This window comes from Pipistrellus hanaki, assembly GCF_964339955.1.
Source record: "Pipistrellus hanaki genome assembly, chromosome: 3".
Classification (NCBI taxonomy): domain Eukaryota; kingdom Metazoa; phylum Chordata; class Mammalia; order Chiroptera; family Vespertilionidae; genus Pipistrellus; species Pipistrellus hanaki.
The window spans coordinates 64,935,006-64,957,278 of record NC_140505.1 but is presented as its reverse complement, the minus strand read 5'-3'; positions in this window follow the sequence as shown (position 1 = coordinate 64,957,278).

The window sequence follows — 22,273 nt, the reverse complement described above, 5'->3', positions numbered from 1 at the left end:
TTAAATATTTTGTATATTTTTAACTTACTTGCTCTCATATTTTTAAATTATGAGTTTTAAAAAATATTCTATAAATTATTAACTTACCAAATATTTATTTTGAAAATAATTCTTCCAATTCTGTCAATTGTATTTTAATTATATTATTCTCTTTTAACAACAGTAATTTTAACTTCAATGAAGCCTACTTTATCAGTTTTTTATGGACCCAGCTTTGTGGTCATACTTAAGAACTTTTTATATGGCTTAACGTCATAAAGATTTTTTTCTATATTTTCTGATAGAGGTTTTATTTTTTTTAGGTTTCATATTTTGGTCTATTATTCATTTTGAATTAATTTTAGTTTCAGTTTGTGTCATGGATCCAAGTTTTTTGTTTTGTTTTGTTTTGTTTTGCATATTAATATGTTATGATTTCAGCATGCCTTATTAGAGGGACTGTCCCTTTTCCACTCAGTTACCTTGCAAACTTTCTGAAAATGTTAGTTGTCCATTTATATATGGATCTATCTACATTCTATTCTGATATTAGGTGTGAAAACATTTAGGATCACCCTACTGGTTTGGGTCAGTGGTTGAACATTGACCTATTAACCAGAAGGTCATGGTCAGGGTACATGCTGAGGTTGAGGGCTCCATCCCTACCTGGGACATGCAGGAAACAGCCAGTCTATGAATGAGTATTTCTCATCACTGATTCTTCATTGTCTCTCATCCTCTCCTTTCCTCTTTGAAATAAATACAAATATATTTCAAAAAAGGTTTAGGATCATTGTGCTTTTGATAAATTAACTTTTATATCTGTAATTTGACTTTCTTGATCCCTGTTAATATCTGCTCTGAAATCTACTTTGATATTAATTTAATCTTTCCAGATTTATTTGATTAATGTTATCATGGTGTCTTCCTATTTTTTTTTTAATCTTTAACTAGAGGCCTGGTGCACAAAATTCATGCACAGAGGGGTGTATTCCTCATCCCAGCCTGCACCCTCTCCAATCTGGGATCACTCGAGGGATGTCTGACTGCCCGTTTAGGCCCGTTCACACCAGGATCGGGCCTAAACGGGCAATCGGACATCCCTCTCACAATCCAGGACTGCTGTCTCCCAACTGCTCGCCTGACTGTCTGTCTGATTGCCCCTAACTGCTTTTGCCAGCAAGCCTAATCACCTCCTAATTACTCCCCTACTAGCCTGATTGATGCCTATCTGCTCCTCTACAAGCCCAATTGCCCCTAACTTTCCTCCCCTGCAGGCCTGGTCTCTCTCAACTGCTCTCCACTGTTGGCCTGATCACCCACAACTGCCCTCCCCTGCCAGCCATCTTGTGGCAACCATTTTATGTCCACATAGGGATGGCCATCTTTGACCACATGGGGACAGCCATCTTGTGTGTTGTAGTGATGGTCAATTTGCATATTACCTCTTTATTATATAGGATTAGCCTGTTTCTTTAGATTTACAATGATTGCATTATTAGAAACTTATAGGATATTGAATTTTTATCCAATCTGGTGCTTTGGGATCATTTACATTTAATGTCATAACACTGTGGATTTTTTTCATCTTGGCTAACTATAAAAATGCTTTGCTCGCCGAAGCCGGTTTGGCTCAATGGTAGAGCGTCGGTCTGCGGACTGAAAGGTCCCAGGTTCGATTCCGGTCAAGGGCATGTACATTGGTTGCGGGCACATCCCCAGTAGGGGGTGTGCAAGAGGCAACTGGTCGATGTTTCTCTCTCATCGACATTTCTGGCTCTCTATCTCTCTCCCTTCCTCCTCTCTGTGAAATATCAATAAAAAATATATATATATATAAAAAAAATGCTTTGCTCTATTTATAAATGACATTAAAAATATAAGAAATTCCAATATGAATTCGAAGTTATAATCTTGTCCACTTTATTCAGAGAATGAATTGGACAAAAGTCATACAATTTAATTTTCAGATTATCTTGAAATACTTAATGAATTAAAGTATAATTACATATCCACTTAATAGTCTCTTTTTCATTAGTTTTGAAATGTTTTTACTTTAATTATTAGTATTTTACATTTTAAAATATATTTCTTCATTATAAGTGTTCAACTCTTTTTGAAAGATCAGTTTCTCTCCAACCATAGTGATGATTTGTTATGCCATTATATCAGCCTTCTGAAAGTTCAAGATAAATTGGGATGTAACAATCACTTATTAAAATGTCAAAAAGTAAGCCAATTAAAGAGAAAAAAGAATCCAGTGCTAAAAAAAGACAAGAATCTTATTTTTAAAAGATTTTTCAACTTTTTTTGGTTTGTCATCTTATACTATATAGGTATAACTAGATGGCTTACACATTTTCAGAACAGTTTATATTGTCTCAAATAAGTTATTTTAAACCTGCAGCTATGAATCTTTCTATAGATAAAACACATTTTAAAATGAGGCAGTATGGGAAATGACAATAAAAAGCTGTCATGCCTAGGGTTAAACTTCTGCATAACAAATACATCAATTCATTTATGTAATTTTAAAATTTCAAAATAATATTTAGAAATAAACATTCAAATACCCTAATGTATTAATTTATTTAGCATATTGTATAATTAATCATAAAATTATGACATTCAATAGCTGTTAGATACCACAAAGATTATCTAGCTCCATAATTTTTACTACAGATAGGAAATCTATAGCATAAAGATTGCCTCACTCAAGGCCACAGAACTAGTTAGAGCAGAATCATTTATGCAAACAACCAACCATTAATTGGAGAAGCACTGGTTTGACATAAATGAAAAGTATAGTCTCTGCCACAATGGAGGGTCTTAAGCCAGAATTGCAGTAAATATGACAAAATGTATATATCAATGAATCACAGGCTGCTATAGAAGTTTATAGAATGAGTGAGAAGTTCAGTGTGCAGGCTTTCCACATAGGGAGACACAAAAGTGAAATCTGAGTGATGTCAGAGTTTAATAATGACAGCAGAGGAGAAATGAGTGACCCTGGAAAGAGAATTGCACAGATAAAGGCCAGATATTTAGAAATAGAATACCAGCATTGAATTGTTGCATAATTTAATATTACATCTAAGAGTTGAGTCAGTTGAGTGATGGTGTAAGATGAGCCTGGATAGGCAAATAGGTCATAAAGGACTTTAATTTACATATATATATATATATATATATATATATATATATATATATATATATATATATATAATTTGTTGTTGTTGTGGAGTGGCATAGAGAGTAATTGAAGCAATTTATGCAAGGAAACTAGAATGGGCAATACAACATCTCAGAATCAATTTTGAATTCAGGCTCAAGAAATTATTTTACATAGATTTTTATACATTTAATAGACTTGCTTTGGTGCAAGTTCTTCAAAATTACCTTCTAATAGTGCTTTATACTATTATAAAAATACTAGAGGACTGGTGCATTAAATTCATGGATGGGGGCGGTGTCCCTCAGACCAACCTGTATCCTCTCCAATCTGGGACATCCCTCTCACAATCCAGGACTGCTGGCTCCCAACTGCTCACCTGCCTGCCTTCTTGATTGCCTTTAACTTAACTGCTTCTGCCTGCCAGCTTGATCACCCCCTAACCTAAGGTGACCAGATCATCCTGCTTTTGGTGGGACAATCCCGATTTTTAACAATTTTCCCACTTCCTGAGGTGTTTTTAAAAAGTCCGGATTTTTGGAAAGATTGGAAAGGTTCTTCCCAAAAATTTGGACTTTTTAAAAATACCTCAGGATGTGGGAAAAATTGTTAGAAATCGGGACTGTCCCACCAAAAGCAGGACGATCTGGTCACCTTACCCTAACCACTCCTCTGCCAGCCTAATTGATGCCTAACTGCCCTCCCCTGCTGGCCTGGTAACTCCTAACTGCCCTCCCCTGCTAGCCTGGTCACTCCCAACTGCCCTCTCCTGCAGGCCTGGTCTCCCCCAACTGCCCTCCCCTGCTGGCTATCTTGTGTCCACATGGGGGTGGCCATCTTGTGTGTTGGAATGATGGTCAATTTGCATTTTACTCTTTTATTAGATAGGATCTTCCAGTGATACTCACAAAAGAGAATTATTAAAATAGGAGACAGGAGACGTGAATAGTTGGCACTAATAATCTTTCTGGATCATAATTTCAATATATAGAACATGCAATATTTCTCAAGTAATTTTCTAACTAAAATAATCCATAAACCACTTTAATGAACTGTACTTACTTATCCTTTAAAAAAGCCATATTACCTTGGTCTATGTTTTTAAGAACCCTTCTGATCCTATTTTGCAGTGGGAAAATATAAGTAGTATCATAATTTTTCATACATAGAAATGAAGATTTGGTGAGTTTTTTCAGCAACTGTTACTTAAGCAAAGTAGAAGTGTAATACTTCGTTGTGGAATACTGGACAAATTATTAAAATTATGTATATTTTATTAATTGTAATTTACTGTTATTTTTACATTTCTATAATATTTACCTATCTAGTGTGAGCCCTATGGGGAATTTTAAATAATCTAAGAGGAAAGAATTTTTCAATGCTTTTTCATTTAAAAGTTAAGCATGCTTCACATTAAAATGTATTTTTATTTTAGTTTCTTTAGAAGGAATCATTTTAAAGGATAGAGGAACTGAAGAGACAAGACCTGAGGCTAAGAGGATAAAAGTGGCTACTGTTTTAGAATGAAATGTCATTGTTCCCCCTGCCTTGGCCTTCCATAACTCACTGAAAGTATTATCAATTATTTTGTTAATGATATTACCCTAAATATAATTAGTGTTATTCTTGCCAATTGAATAAGATTATAAGGGGGGAAATATTATATATATTTAGTAGAAAGATTACTAGCAAAGAAACCAGATTCAATTAGAGAGTGCAGTGAGGGATGATCTGTGTTGATAGAGGAAAGCTTGGCCCAAGTAAGCAGCTTCTGAGGCCCAATTATGCAGTAGAGCTGCTGGTGCAGAGAGACAAGCTGAGGGGACTGTGGAGGGCCCATTACAAGTCCTGCTGCCAGAGCACTGTGGGCTCACAGATAATCAGTTTTAAGGTTGAGGACGTCATGGCATATGTGCTAGTGCCTTTGCAGCCATGCCACAGGTCCTCCAATACCACCTGGGAAGAACCAGGTACCAGGGACGTAAGATAGAGGATGTCTGGTTAAATTTGCATTTCAGATGGACTACAAACGATATTTTAATACAAACATGTCTCAAATATTTCATGGAACACATTCTACTTTCAAAAGTCAATTCTGTACATTTTAAATTCAAATTAAGTGAGCATACCATATATTTATTTGCTAATATTAACTTGAAGGACCATGTTCCCACAGTGCCCCGCGGAAAGGCAAAATCAAAATAAATCCTATTGAGGAGCAGAGCCAAAGAGCAGCCTATTCATCTATTCTCAGAGCTGAATTAAGCATTTAGAGCACCCTGGACTGTGACAAGGTGAGAAGGTTGAACATTCCTGCTATAATTGTATAGTTTCCCCAAAAATGTAAACACATAGGAAAGAAACAAACGAACAGGAAAAGCTTAGAAACCACTGTTCCTGCCATTTCCAGTTAAAACTATCTCATCTTACTCTTTAGGGGAGGGGAAAGCAGTTCTTTAATTTTTAAAACTGAAGTCAATTTCCCACACTCAGTCCTTTGCTTTGGTTACTTTATATTCTCTCCTCTATTCTTCTTTTAGAAGTAAAATAAAACATCCCTTCTAAAGATCCTTGTCTAAATGGACACCTTAACGTTTAAATGCCCTTCTCATTTTCAGAGTGTCCTTATGTTATGAATGGAAGAATATTTTAAAAACAGACCTGACAGAATATAAATATATATATTTAAGATTTGAGCTCAGCCAGTGTGGTTCAGTGATTGAGCTCCGGCCTATAAATCAGGAGGTCATGGTTTGATTCCTAGTCAGGCCACATGCCCAGGTTGTGGGCTTGATCCCCCATAGGGGGTGTGCAGAAGGCAGCCAATCAATGATTCTCTCTCATCACTGATGTTTCCATTTCTCTCTCCCTCTCTCTTCCTCTCTGATATCAATGCAAAATATACTTTAAAAACATGTTTAAGAATTTTAAAATAGGGTTTCCAGTAGAGAGGCTAATCTTATTTTTGGTCTTAATGCCTTTAGTCAATACTTTCAAGTGTTTTTCTTTTTTAATTTATAATTACTCTAACTGTATCCACTCACAAGTACTAAATATCCATTTCTCTTAAATTCTGTTTCACTCTAAACTCTCCTTAAACAAACCCAATGCATCGAGTTAAGATGAATATTTCCCAAATTTTCAAGCTAACAACCATATCTATCAGTATATTTCTGTAGGGGGTTTTTATGTCCCAAATGTTTGCACTTCCCGTGGCAAAATAAATAAGAACAATTTCACGATATCAAAAATTAGGGTGATAAGCTTGGTAAGTGATTGACAGAACTCCTTGTGGTTCCACAGAAGGTATGTGATTACTGCATGCCAAGTCGATTAGAGCTAATTCCCTGTGGAAAAACTGTTCAGATTATCCATTGAAAAATTTAGTCAATCACTGACAGAAGACCTGCTTTCTCTAATGAAGATTCTGGTTATAAAGATGAATAGCAGGCTTTTATCTTAGAAAATTATAAGGACAGCTGCTGTGTGTTTAAATCTATCATAGGTTTCCTGGAGTCATGGCAATTACAGGTAGAAAGGCACTGCTTGGTCATCTCCCCTACCCTTCTGTCCGGGCTCGCTTGTATGCTTGAGTAAATTCTCTAGTGCTTTATCTCCTTGAATTTTACATAACCTACATGGAAACTTGGAAGACTTCACCACATTCTGAAAGACCTTGCTGCTGGGGATTATTATTGTAATAAGCAGGCTTCCACTCAGCTTGATTCCCCACCAGTTTTATCTGTGCCTCCTGGGGACATCCCTGAGGAGTGCCACACAAGCCCCCTCCCCCTGGGGGAACTGCCATTCAAACAATTGTACTTGTTGATCACACTCAACCTAACACGTTCAGTCATGTTCGGCAAAATGAGTTGTATGTCTTTTAGCAACTCTATGTCTGCCAATCCCTCTAGCATCTTTGAAATTAATGAGAAACCTAACGGATAAAGATGAACTCTGAGGAAAATACAGAATTAATCATCTTCATTACAAGAGCTCTTTTAAACACTTGAAGTTCCTGGGTCAAGTGCATCCTAGTGATTATTGGCTAAGGATGTGAAAAAATGAACTATGCCAAGAATATCTTCAGAAACATCTCTATTTCTATTTACATATTTCCCTGTTCCAGCTTCCCGGGACTCTTACTATTTATTTATTAGCTGCCAGCCACCTTCTGAATGTGCTTTTAGTCCAAAAAATCCCTGCTCCTAATGAAAAAGTCCTCTGTCTATAAATAACATAGCTAATGGTTACCTTGTAGGTTATAACACTTAAGGAGACCAAAATGATATTGTGACAATGCCCATCTTTGAAAGTACATTTACATTTGAATGTGATCATTGCAGCTTTAATTATTTGAAACTATTTATGGAGTGAAGCAGGATAGAGAACTGGCAGAAAGGGGGCTGGGCATTTTTAAAGAGAATTATCACTAGAATGAAAACTCCTTAAGGGTAGAAATTTCTGTTTCACTAATATACCTGTAGTTCCTAGATCCATACATGCCAGTTTAATAGTTTTTCTTTCAGTAACTCAAATCACATTTGGTAGTGAGGTAGGAAGCTAGACATGGGGGGCTGGGGTGGGACCTGCCCTGGGGACCTGAACAGGGTGGAACCAACATTGCCTTCAGACCACCTCTCTGTGGACAGCCCAGCAACCAGCACACTACCAGTGGGCAGGTCCAGAGCCAGCTGGCACTTGGCACAAGCTCAGAGGAAAACAACAGGACTTCAATGCGACCTTACTAGGGCCCTGGACTAATTATAATACAATTAGCATTTAGGTTTTGATCCTGCCCCTGTGGGTTTTTCTGTATACATTACGGGTAAGGGCATGCCCAGAAGAAATAGAGTTTCTGTCAATCATCCCTGAATGCAAATGAAAGTCTCCACCCAGAAAATCTCTCTTTTAAACCCTGGAAATGAGGGTCATGTGCTTTCACCATTATCCCCCAACCTCTAAGGCAGGGGTCTTCAAACTACGGCCCGCGGGCCACATGTGGCCCGCAGAGGAGTCTGATCCTGCCCGCCAGGTTATTTGGGCAGTGAGCGCAGCCGAGGTGTTACAGTAGGAATTAGTAGTTCATATAGTCCGGCCCTCCAGCTCTCTGAGGGACCGTGATCTGGCCCCCACTTTAAAAAGTTTGAGGACCCCTGCAAGGGACCCTGTGAGGCTTGCAGCTTGGGGAGAAATTGGCAGCTGCAGATTGTGCTGGGCTAACGCCCTGAGTCTGTCCCCAAGGCCCCCATTTCTCCCACTTCCCAGGGAGCTAAAGCAGCCCAGCCATCTTCTCTCTCAACTGGCCCACTCCTCTTTCGGAATGTCAGCAGCCTGGCCATTTTGTCCTACACTCTCTGGACTGTCGTGAGCCTTGCTTGGAATATGTTGTCAATAGACCCCATTATAATTTTTTTTTTTATTTTTCATTGATCTTAAAATATTTTCTGGGTCGACGAAAAGAACCTTGACTCCATCCCCAGCTGGTAACCCCAATCGGTAACAGCAGGACAAGTGAAGACAATATCGCTTAATATTGAATCTTTGCTTGAGGACATATTTTTTTTTTTTTTTTAGTTCATATGTTTATCGTCTCTACTCATTCAAACACTAGTGTATCCATTTGAACTCAGACTTTATTGTGGGAAGAGAGAGAGTAGCTATGAGAATCCAGTTGTGGTGCAAGGAATAGAATTGCCTATCAATAGTTAGTCATGTAATCTTATGCTGTAAAGGGGAATTAGGAGAGGCAGGGGAAGAAGTTACAATGGAAGCCAGCGATACTTGCTCTGCTTAAGAGCGAATGTATATTGTAAACTCTTGGAATTATCTGATTAAATGTAAGCAGTGATAAAGTAGATCTTAACCAAAGGAAGCTTCAAGACTGTTTTCATTATCAGATTAAAGAGAGGGGCTTCCTGGGCCTTAAACTGTGCACTCAAAATAAGTCACCCCTCAGCTCTCTGCAAGGCACAGCATTACAAAGGTGGCTGCTGACTGTCAAATATGCATAAAAGGGAAAGTGGACTTTAAAGAAAAAGTGCAATTTGACATAAAGAAAAGTAAATTCGAATCAATCTTTTGTGATCTTGTGTTTTTGAGAAATTAAATATAAAATACCACATGAGTTTCTCATTTACAAAGGGACATGTTCGAAGGAAGAAGGACATTCAAAATAAAGGAAACATACATTTTAGCTGTCACAAAGCTTTATAGCCACTGTCACAATCAGAAGACTTAAAACTGAAAGCTGTTTTATATGTAACATATAGCTACGTTTGATCAATTAGGATATATGGGGATGGAAATCAGTTTCTTTTATTTCTGCCACTCAGAAATGTGGGTGTGAATATTTGTAATAGAATCTGTCAGTTGTCCTAAGTGCTGACCATCTCACTTAAGTTGCTGAGACAGTAAGGGGGAATTTTCCTGTCAAAGCATTCATTGCAATAGGGTAGGGTTGGAAGCCTATTACTAATGTCATGGGCAATGATTAAAAAAAGCTCAAGGTTTAATCCCTTCTGGCTTTATTGAAAGAACTACCAAAGTGACATAGTGTCTTAACCCACAGGCAGATTTATTAGGGTGGAAATCTCTCCTGCTTTGTATTTAATTAGCTTAGTCTGTGGAGAGAACCTGGTAGCAGAGAAATCTCTCACTCTGACACAAAGCATTGAACAATGAACCATACTTCAAGCTACTAAAAGAGAGGCAAGGACATTCTAATACATTAACTACTAAGGAGAAAATATGGCTATCAGATCATAAATTTTAGAGCAAGAACCTATGCCTACATCTTTATCACTTAATTCAAAAGCTTCTGGTTGGCAGATTTTGTTTGGGACACTAAGTAAAACAGGATAAACTATGGCATATATGATTATTGGTATTAATGTACTTATCTGGATTCAAATTGTGCAAAACTTAGTCATGAAAAATTGATCATAATTTAATCTGTATATATCATATCATTATTGAATTGCCTGCAAAACCAGCAGCAAAGCAAAACTGACTATTATACTTCATTAATATAAAAATTTTATTAATAAAAAAATAGGAGGGGATCCAGACTCTTCTTGGGTTCATTATCAGAATTAACAAATTTTACCATTCACAAGGATCATAAATCAGAAGATTTTGTTCATTGCATACTAGAAAACAATAGTGAACAAATATATAAGATTTAAAGATATGCAATACCTTAATATCATATTGGGGTGGGGGGGAAGATTCCATGGATGATATTTTACCATATTATCTCAGAAACGTTTTGTAATCTGTCTGTATTTATGGTAGAAGTAAATTTTTTTAATCTCTAGCACAGATAAGTACAGTATTTAAAGATCTCAGAAGAAAAAAAAATAGAAAAAAAAGCAAAACAATTCCCCCAAAGACACTAATAGTGAAAGAGCCCCGAAGAACAGAATATGCAACCTAACAAGAGATGAAATTTTAAAATAAATTATTGCATATTTTAGAAAAATACATTTTTTATGGTTTATAGGATCATGTATCAAGACTTATTATAACATTATAATTAAGCAAGCATACTATTGCACCAAAAGTAACAAACCAGTGAAGTGCAATCAGGGAAAAATATACTTATGCAAACTCATACTATACATGAAAATCAATAACAGGAATTAAAGAGCTTAATGTAAATTAATAATGTTTCTAAAGGATAGCAGTAAAAATCTTCATGGGTTTGGATTATCAAGACTTTTAAAACAGAATAGAGAAAAAAAAACTCTCAAGAAAATGATTAGTGAGTTTGTATATATTTCTATTAAGGATTCCTTTTACAAAATATTGTTAGACAATTCTAAAGGCAAATGAGAATGGAAACTTTTTACAGTGCATGTAAAATTACTCATTAGGATTATTAAAATAAAAACTTCAATAAGATAAAGATATATCCCTGCCACAATCATGAAAATTAAGACAGAAGACTCTAAGTGTTGGCAAGGATGTGAAGTAGGTGGAAAATTAATGCTCTGCCAGGGAAAAAAAAAACTGCTTTGGCATCTACTAAAAGCTGAACATAATGCAGACTTTATGAATAAGCGTTTCTATTCCTGAGTATATAGCAAACATAAATTTATTTATGTATAACGACAACAACAACACAAGTGTGAGGAGAAAGTTCAAAGCAGGACTATTTGAATAGCCAGAATTTTGTAACAGCTTAGAATGTTCAAAATAGGACTATTTGTAACAGCCCCAAATTACAGTGGGATGGATAAGTAGGTCAGTACTACCATTTCTACAACAGTAGTAAAAATAATGCACAATAAAAATTTACAAAATACTCCTACTTACCACAACAAGGATCACTCTCACAGACAAAATATTGAGTAAAATAAACCAGAGTGTACCTACTTCAAATCCATTTACGTAATCAACAAAGTCAGACAAAACAAATCAATTTTCATAAAACTGAAGTAGTGTTTGCCTTAAGGTTAAGAGAGGCAGGTGCCCACTGGGTTCCGGCAAATTCCACCTTGCGGTGGTAATACATACATTGGACTAAAAGTACACCTACCTTTAAGATGGATACAGGAGAAGAAACACCACACCATGAAGAAGAACAACACAGCCATGTTCCAGTCACTCAGCACTTGGGATGAACATAATGACAGGAAACAGACTGACTGTGGAAGTTTAGTTCCGGGAATTCTGCAGATCCCAGTTCCTAGCACCTCTCCAGAGTCAGAGACTTCAAATGTGGGCATAACCATCAACTTTAATAAAGTCACCAGGGGCTTGTGTGGCCATTCTTAGGCTCAGTTGCATTCAATTGATCTTAGTTACTACTAAAAAAATCATCTCAGCTATCCATACAGGTGCTTCTTATGGTACATCACCTTGCAGTTGGAAACTACAACAACCAATAATGGTTCAAGGAGTATTGACTAAGTTTTCAGACCTCCCTGAAGCTGGATGGAAGACAGTTTATTTTTCTTTCTTTTCCATTTCCATTTTCTTTTCTTTTTTCTTTTATTTTTTGAAATATATTTTATTGAAATATATTTTTTTACAGAGAGGAAGAGAGAGGGATAGAGAGTTAGAAACATTGATGAGAGAGAATCATTGATCAGCTGCCTTTTGCACTCTCCCTACTGGGGATGTGCCCACAACCAAGGTACATACCCTTGACCAGAATCGAACCTGGGACCTTTCAGTCCACAGGCTGATGCTCTATCCACTGAGCCAAACCGATTTCGGCTAAATTTTATTTTCATTAATTATTTAAAATATTTTCTCTTACTCTAAATGTAACTTTACTGTATTTTGTTCTTAAAATGGTTTTACTTGATTTGGGGAATAAATGATTCTACACTAAACAAATCTGATTGATCTGTTCTGTTGTGAATTATGTTGCTGCATAATTCATATTAACATAGAATATTTATTAATTCTTTTGATAAAATAGTAGTAAAGCAATATTTCATTTCAAAAATTGATAAAAGTTATTTAGAATACAATTGTGGTAGTATTTATTCTGAAAAAAAATGTTTTCTATATGTTTTCTTGACAACTTGTATGTAAAGTATTTAAGAGGCTAAGTTATTGAAAAATGCATGTTGTATTATATTTTTATGTATAACCATTTTATGAAGTATCCCATTGGGATTGGTTAGAAAATATACTGTTTTAAAGCAGCATGCTCTGTAAATCTCTGCAGGAAATTTACATGTTTTTATACCAAATCTCTACCTCTATCGAGAGACATACACTTTTTAATAACAGGAAAGCCTGTTGTTTGCTGAGTGGTTATTGGGCACTCCATGCTCCCTCAGCACGGGGAGCTGCCCTCCTTGTCTGAGCCCTGCTAGCCTTGATCGATTACTAGCTCTTACACCGAGTTATCCAGGTGAGAGGCATGAGGTCCCAGCTGCTCCTTCTCTTGCCCAGTTCCATTTATAACTGGCATGAGCTATTTAGAAGATTTTTGCATTCACAGAGGTACAAGTTTCATGAAAAATTACATAGTGACCCTAATACTTTGCCTCACTCCCTCTACATTTCTGTAATTTTTACTCATCTAGTGGTGCTATAGAGCAAATGGTATCGGAAGGAGGATATAGTATGTATGGAAAGGGAAAGCAAGAAATTGGAGAAAGCAAATATAACGAAGACTTGAAAGTATGTTCAAACATTAGAATTTAACTTATTAGTCTAAGGAAAATACTAGAGGAGATTCAACAAAATTTGTTCCTTTTTGGTTATCCTAAGTCATTGTAATTTATTCATTTATTTTGTATGTTTCTGTTTTTTCTCTTTCAAATATTCTCTTTGAAAATGTATAATACTTTTAAAATAAGAAATGTACTTTTAAGTTAGAAGTGTGCTTAAAATTAATGTCATTTAATAATATTTTTTTCAATACTAAAATGTCAAGTCTGAGAATTTAGAGGCTGAAGTACTTTTTTTTTCTTGTAAACTTTTATTTCTTTCATGGTTTAACCACTACCAGGTGGAGCTCAAAGGAAAGGTTGTGAAACAGCTGGCTGATGACTAGGTGAAATGGGAGGAGAGGAAATAAAACTATTTTAATCCAGTATAATCTGAGGTCCAATGAGTTTAATATGAAGATACAAACTTGACCTTCAGCATCATTTGTACTCTTCCTTTTTTTTGTCTGCCACACTCTTAAAAACATAGTCACATGAACACACATCTTGCATTTGAACAAGAACTTACAGAAGTTCATGAAATAAATACCGTAGATAAATGTAACAAGTAGTAAAAGTGCTTGAATAAGCTGATGATCAAATGAAAAGACTAGGAGCATGACCATATATGTATTTACTAAATTGCAGTGAAAATTAATTTTAATTATGTATGTTAATTGTGACGCTGTTCTACCAACATTTGAATTGTGGAATTAGTTATATTAAACCATTGTTACAATATCCCATCAGAACATATTTGGCTTCAGTTCAGGAAAGGAAAATTAGATAAAGCACACCACTCTTTATTTTTCAATGTAAGAATTTTTTATGTTATTTACTATTCCATAAAATATCATTGCAAAATTTCTCTTCTACATTTCATATTTTCATTTTGTTTCTATAAATAGTAAAGTGCACCAAAAAAAAAGAGAGAGAGAAAAATTCAGCTTTGATGCCCCATGTCTCTTCTATTTGATCATCTGAAGGTCTGACAAAATGTTTAAAAGGAATTATTTAAAAGAAACATCAAACCTTTGCCATGAAAGTTCAAGCTCACTTTGATGTGTGTATCAATCTAACAGGTCCATAAAAATTAGATAAAACAAGCTTGTTATTTTTAATTTAAGACATGAACATACATTTAAACTAAACTGAAATATGTAAGTAAAATATATAATGACCCCATAACTTAAGAATTATAAGGCACCAATAAATAGTTGCTAATTGAACAGGTAATAAAGTAAAAATAAAGGTAGATAATGAGTATAAAAATAAGCAAGTGGTCTCTTCGTTATAGTAGGGTATGCATATTTACTAAATCATACAGTGAAATAGTGTTTAGATGTAAAATATCAACATGTATTAAACATTTTAATTTGCTTTTTATAGCATTATCAAGACACTAAAAACAAATAAAATTAGATTTCAAAATTCTTGGAAACTTTCCTCCACTAAATTTGACTACCCTGATGATAATTTGCATTTCAAAACAGTAAAATATTTAAATTTATCTATATAGAATACTCTCAGAGCAGTTTTTTCTTGTTTGGTTTCATGTACTTGAAAATTTGGAAGTGAAGCAAAGTTTAAGAAAACAAAAACATGATGAGATTTTAAAAGACTGTTTAAAATAATCAAGTTTTGTTCATCTTCTAACTTAAGCAGATATAACCCAAACATGTTTTATCCTCTATTTTTATTGCAATATATACCTTTCCTTCTTTTGATTCTCATAAAAAAATTTTCACATTTTAACTTTTTCACTTGTTAGATTTAGTACCCTTTAAGTAGCAGTTTAATGTTATACTCAAACTAGAGGCCTGGGGCAAAAAATTCGTGCATGGTGGGGGGAGGTGTCCCTCAGCCTGACCTGCACCCTCTCCAATCTGGACATCACTCTCACAATCCAGGACCACTGACTCCTAACTGTTTGCCTGCCTGCCTGCCTGCCTGATTGCCCTTAACCACTTCTGCCTGCCTGCCTGCCTGATTGCCCTTAACCACTTCTGCCTGCCAGCCTGATTCCCCATAACTGCTCCACTGCTGGTCTGATTGATGACTACTTCCTTGCTGGCCTTATCACCCCCAACTGCCCTTCCCTGCTGACCTGGTTGCCGACAACTGCCTTCCCCTGATGTGATCTGCCTCCTCTGCTAGGACCAGCATCCTCTGCACTGCACAGAGCTGCAGGACTACCAGGCCTCACAGCACAGAGCAGCCACTGGGCCCTGCCTCCACTGTCATACGGCCATCTTTTGACAGCCATCTTGTGATGAAGTGAGGGTGTGATGCCACCTAGGCTATTATTAGTATAGATATAAAGACAAGATTACTTTCATTTATCATATTTGTTATCAGAATTAATATATTCAAGAGATATTTTCAAATTTAGTGTTGTAAAAACAAACACACATGTTTCTCTCCTAACCCCAGTTAGCTGGAAAATGTATCACTTTTATAAACATTACCATTCACAGTCTTTTTATTTTCTTTATGATTGTTATTTTTTTTCTGCTTGGTACTATCTTTAAAAAGTTCTTCTAAAATATACTCTTTCCTATTGAGAGGAGTTAGAAACAGGATTAGGCAAACAGGGTAAGGGGTGGAAGAAGATGAAAGTTCAGACATAAACTGTGGGGTTGACCAGGACCAAACTCCAAACCACAAGGATGTTTATCCGGCAGGTGTAGAATGTTACAGGATTCCAGGAAGGAGGAATAGGGAATAGGGAAACTGAGACAGGAACGTTAAAACAAGGCCAAACAGTGTGGGAAATTTGCAGCCAGCTTGTAACTAACAAACCATTATCTTCTTCAACAAGGACACCACAGCAAATGGTGGTGAGAGAATGAAGAATGGGAGAGGGAAAGGGAAATGGAGAAAAGGGACCAGTTTACTCCCTAAGCAGAGAAGCCAGCAGTCTGAAGGCTTGGCAAGATAAAGTTGCCAGGTGTTTTTCATGAATTCTGGGAAGGCCAGAACAAAGTAAAAAAAAAAAAAAAAAAAGGACCTGGAGAATTAATCTGTACCAAAATAGTCAGCAGAGGAATATTGAAACATATAGACAGGAGGGTATATAACGCCTCAGACTCCCACCCAACTTGCTCCTCAGATTAGCTGATAGCCCATCTGTGCTTTATAAGCCAGATGTATAGGTTTGTTTGCTTTGCTTTTGCTTTTTTTTTCAATCAAGATGCATGCTTCAGTTAATCTCTTGTATGCATGCATATAAGTCTAACCAACGGACACAGACACCAGGAAGGTGAAGGCATGAGTGTGGGAGTGGGGGAGGGGGCAGTAGGGGGATAAGGACAAATATCTAATATCTTAATCAATAAAGAAAAATAAAATAAAATAAAATACTGAATTGGAAAAGAAAAAAAATATATGTTTTAATTTCTTTAATAAGTTGGCTTTTCACTACACAGTCAAAGTCTCTCTTATAAATTCATTCATATGAGGAGACAAGGATCAAGGTTGGGGATAGCCCTCTCCCACTGGCTCAGGGGGTTGTCCTGTCCTGTAACATCTCTCTGGTGTTGGTAAGAAGTGCCAACAACACTATATTGCAGTGACTGCACTAAATGTCCTAATAATCATAAAATTTCTTTACTGTTAAAAAAATTGAAGCCTGACTTGACAGAACTAACTTCTCAATCAACATTATATTTAATTTATAGAAAATACAAACCTTATTATCAATATTACTTTTAGATAAAAATATCTGCTAAGTATATCTAACAGAAAAGAAGGTTATTTGTATAAAAGAGTTTGGGTACATTGCTTTCCATTTTTATCAATACTTTCCCAGCATCTATCAATATAATGATGACTGGCACATGTGCAAGCTCAATAAATACTTTAAAATGAATTTTATTTAAACCCAACAGTCTTAAACCATATTATCAACATCTGTGATATGACCATCAGATAATTTAGTAAACTATTTTAAAAGATATAGTGCATTATATTAGAGTACATGTGGAGGAAATATAACATTACTTAAAAGTAATACATGTTAATGTAAAATTCATGCTAGCTAAATATCAAATGCAATTAGAATTTGTTTTTCCTTTGGATTAAGTTCTCAGATTCCTAGTTGTATTTTTACTTAAATTGGCTGTTATGTGTACAAAGAGTAAAGGTTTAAAAAGGGGGGATAAATGGTGACAAAAAAGAGACTGGAGACTTGACTTTGGATGGTGAACATACAATCCTATATAATAAAAGCATAGTATGCAAATTGACTGGGAGTTTGACCAGGGGGCAGGGCTGGCCAGGGGAAGGGAGGGAGTACCTGGCCAGCAACCAGCAGCTGCCAGGGACCCTACTAGCACATGAATTTCATGCACTGGGCTTCTAGCACAATATAGAGATAATGTATTATGGAAGTGTACACTTGAATCCTATATAATTTTACTAACCAATGTCACCCCAATAAATTCAATAAAAATTTAAAGTAAAATAAAGTAGATGAACATTTTGTCCGGTATTCTAAATAAATAAAATAAAAATATAAATAATTAAAGCATTAAAATATATGTTTTTTAAAAGTATTATATATGTCTTCTTCTTTTCCCCATTGACTACTTCTAGTCCACCCTGCACCCATCCCTGATCTCTACCACCCTATTGTCTGTGTCCATGAGTTATGCGTATATGCATACAAGTTCTTTGGTTGATCTTTTCTCACCCACCCACCCATCCACCTCCACTGTTGAGATTCAACAGTCTGTTGTAATGCTTTCAACAATAAAAATATAAAATAAAATTAAAATTAAAAATAATAAGATAAATAAAAATAAAAACCTAAAAAAAATTATGAGTTTTTTGGCCAAGGATTATAAAAATAGCTACCATTTAATAAGCATTCTGTGCCAAGCAATATGTTCAGTGCTTATTATAGAATCCTCATAACAATATTTTGAGTATTATTATTTTTTAAATTTTAATTAAGCTATTGGGGTAACATAGGTTATAACATTACATAGTGTTAGTTATACAACTTTATAATACCTGTATACCCCATGTGTACTCATCACACTAAGTCTAGTCTCTCTCTTTTACCATATATTTTACCCCCTTTATCCTTTTCTCCTCCTCCCATCTCGTGACCATTATGAGTTTGTTTGTTTTTGCTTGTCCATTGCTGTTTTCTGTTTTATATCACACATATGAGTAAAACCATGTGGTTTTTGTCCTTTTTCATCTGAATTATTCCACTTAGCATGATCCTCTCAAGATCCATCCATTTTGTCTCAAATAGGAATGTTTCATCTTTTTTTATAGCTCAGAATACTCCATTGCATATATGTACTACATCTACTTTAATCATCGGTATTCCACTTTACAGAATTAAACAAATACCCCTCCTTTATGGAATATCAACATGTTGAAGAATAAGGATATGAACTAATGTTCCCAAGCTAGGAATTATAAAAAATATAATAAAAGAAAAGCATTTAGCTTTAAAAATCATGCTTTTAATTTGCCTTCTATTCCTCTTTAATGCAGTTGACCCAATAATATGGCTGCTGCTTTCTTCTTACCATCTTTCCCTTTGGTGTTGTTTGACTACTGATAGAATACATATTTTCACATGTCACTAAAAGAATCATACGATTACTTGTTATTTATCTTTTTTACTCAGTGCATTGGTACTATTATATTAATAGGTTTATATACTTTAAATGTGAGTTTTCCATACTTACTTTCCAAAAAGCTTTCCAATCTGAATCCATTAAAAATGACCAATTATGGAGAAAACCAAGATTGTGGTATAGGTAAACCCCTGTACTTGCCACCTTCCACAGCCACCTCAAAATTACAACTAAAATACAGAACAGCCATCATTCAGAAACACCTGGGAGCTGGCTGAATAGGAGTCCGACAACTAGAAAAGTAAAGAAGAAAGCACATTGAGAAGGGCAGGAAAGGGCGCGGCAGGGGACAGGCTTTTCCAACACCCACATCTGCCTTTTTTAAGTCATGAGTGAGATTGTCCTTTAGAAGGCTCACCATGAGAAGCAAGGGGACCAGCCTCATGCCATACCCTCAGCCCAGGGTACCAGAGCTGGGAAGAGAAGACACCATAACTATGGGTTGTAAAAACCTGCAGCGATTGTGCTGAGTGACACAGAGGCTGCTGGAGACCCAGGTGTTCCTTTTAAAGGGATGGCACATAAACTTACTCAGAGCAAACCCTCTATGTACCAGCACTCGGTGGCTTTGGCAGACCCAGACATGGAAAAATACCAGTCAGAAATTAAGCATACACTAACTCTAAAGAATAATTTACAGCCCTAGCTGGTTTGGCTCAGTGGATGGAGCATTGGCCTGTGGACTGAAGGGACCCAGGTTGATTCCAGTCAAGGGCATGTGCTTGGGTTGCAGGCTTGATCCCCAGTAGGGGGTGTGCAAGAGGCAGCCAGACTTTTGCATTGTTGATGTTTCTTTCTCTCTCTTCCTTTCCCTTCCTCTCTGAAATAAACAAAAAATATATATTTTTAAGAAAGGAATAATTTACAGGGATTCATCAGTACAGTAGAGAATTCTGAGAATTAAATCAATGATTTGGTATATGAGGAAGCAAAAAAACACCTAATCAGAAGAGAAAAAGATAACATAATCCAAAATGATGAAGGTAGTGTAAAGAACCTCCAGGACAACTTTAAATATATGAACATTCACATTATGGGTGTGCCCAAAAGAGAAAAAAAAGAGCAAGATATTGAAAACCTATTTGAAGAAATAATTACAGATAATTTTTCTACCTGGTGAGAGAAATAGACTTACAAGACCAGGAAGCATACAGAATCCCAAACAAAAGGAACCCAAAGAGTCCTATACCAAGACACTTCATAAATAAAATGCCAAGGGTTAAAGACAAAGAGAATTTTAAAATCAGCAAGAGAAAAGCAATTAGTTACCTATAAGGAAGTGACTATCAGCTGATTCCTCAATACAAACTTTGCAGGCCAGAGGGAGTGGCAAGGCGGAGTTCTAATAAGACAAATTTATTCATTATTTATGAAATTTGAATTTTATAGAAATTACATGTGTCACAAAATATTATTCTTTTGGTTTTTGCAAACATATGAAAATATCAATATTTTATTGGTACATGCAAAATCATATACTTGTTCTAATTTGACCATGAGCCATTGTTTAGTGACTCCTGTTTTAGACAAATTGTTAAAATAAGTTTTTGTGCAAATGAGGATAAGGTATTTCCTGAGCTATAGTTCATTACATTAAAATTATCAAGAAATGTTAGACTTAAAAATCCTTATATTTATATTAGATCATTGGACAGACTTTATCCCACTTTAGTGTATTACGATACTAATTAGGGAGCATTTTAAATAAAGAATTTCCATTTCATAAAAGTACTACACATTTTTTTAAAGTAAAATTATTATCAGTAAATTTGCAGATGAAATGGTCCTCATTTTTTAAAATTGATTTCAGATAGAAAGGGAGAAGGAAAGATAGAAACATCAATGATGAGAGAGAATCATTGATTGGATGCTTCCTGCATGCCACCTACTGGGGATCAAGCCTGAAACCAGGCATGTGCCCTTGATTGTAATTGAACCCATTACCCTTCAGTCCACAGGCTGGTGCTCTATCCACTAAGGCCCAGGGGTCCTCAAACTTTTTAAAGTGGGGGCCAGATCACGGTCCCTCAGAGAGCTGGAGGGCCGGACTATATGAACTACTAATTCCTACTGTAACACCTCGGCTGTGCTCACTGCCCAAAAAACCTGGCGGGCCGGATGAGACTCCCCTGGGGGCTGCATGTGGCCAGCAGGCCGTAGTTTGAAGACCCCTGCGAGCCAACTAGGGAAATGTGGTCTTCAACTTAATCCTTTTGCTTGTAAGTAAAATGGATTTTCCTTCAGCTTTCACCATTTATGGCTAATTGCTTTGATGTGCAGATCTTTCATACTGTATATCTCAGAATCCATTTCTACTTTAAATGTTATAAAACATCAGAATATCTTATTATATGTCTTATTTAAGTCGGCTTTTGAAGGATAATGGTGTTTCATATTTTGCTCTCACTTTAAATTTCCTTTTAGTATGTTAACTTATATTTTCTCTCTCCCAGCTAAGCTTAACTCCATTTATTTTCAGATACTTTTTTGTTCAGTTTTGAATTCCAACTAATAAAAGGCATATTTTACGTTATGAAATCCTCCTTAGTAGTTTTACTATTTAAAAAATCAGAAGAGAATTTACTGGTTTAAGAATGAACACAAGGCATAGGTAAAATATGTCATTTTGATTTCATAAATTGCCCATTTATTCATAAAGATGCCACTATGAGTCTTATCATTTCTAGCTCCTTTTTAGATATCTAACTTTGTATTACCATGCCTTTGGGAATGTCAAGTTAATAACAACTTAAACTTCATCTCCTCAGAACTAGTTTATATCTAATTATAATAAAGCATGCTCAATTCCCTATCTGAAGTTACCATCAATACTGTTAATAGATTTCCTACTTCACTAAGTGGAAATTTCTAATATACAAAGGATGAACTTATTAGATTTTTTTTCCCACACAATGCCCTAAATTTGCCTTTTCTTAAGAAAAAACTCTGTCAAATCAGTCAATAAAATCTCTTCGTCTTGCCGAAACCAATTTAGCCAGTGGGTAGAGCGTCGGTCTGCAGATTGAAGGGTCCAGGGTTCAATTCCGGTCAAGGGCATGTACCTTGGTTGCAGGCACGTTCCCAGTAGGAGGTGTGCAAGAGGCAGCTGATTGATGATTCTCTCTCATCGATGTTTCTAACTCTCTATCTCTCTCTCTCTTCCTCTCTGTAAAAGATCAATAAAATATATATTTTTTTAAAAAAATCTCTTTGTCTTTAGCTTAGCAGAAAAACACAAATGCATCTCAATTCGAATATCTGATTTTTAAAATATAAATGCAAAAGTG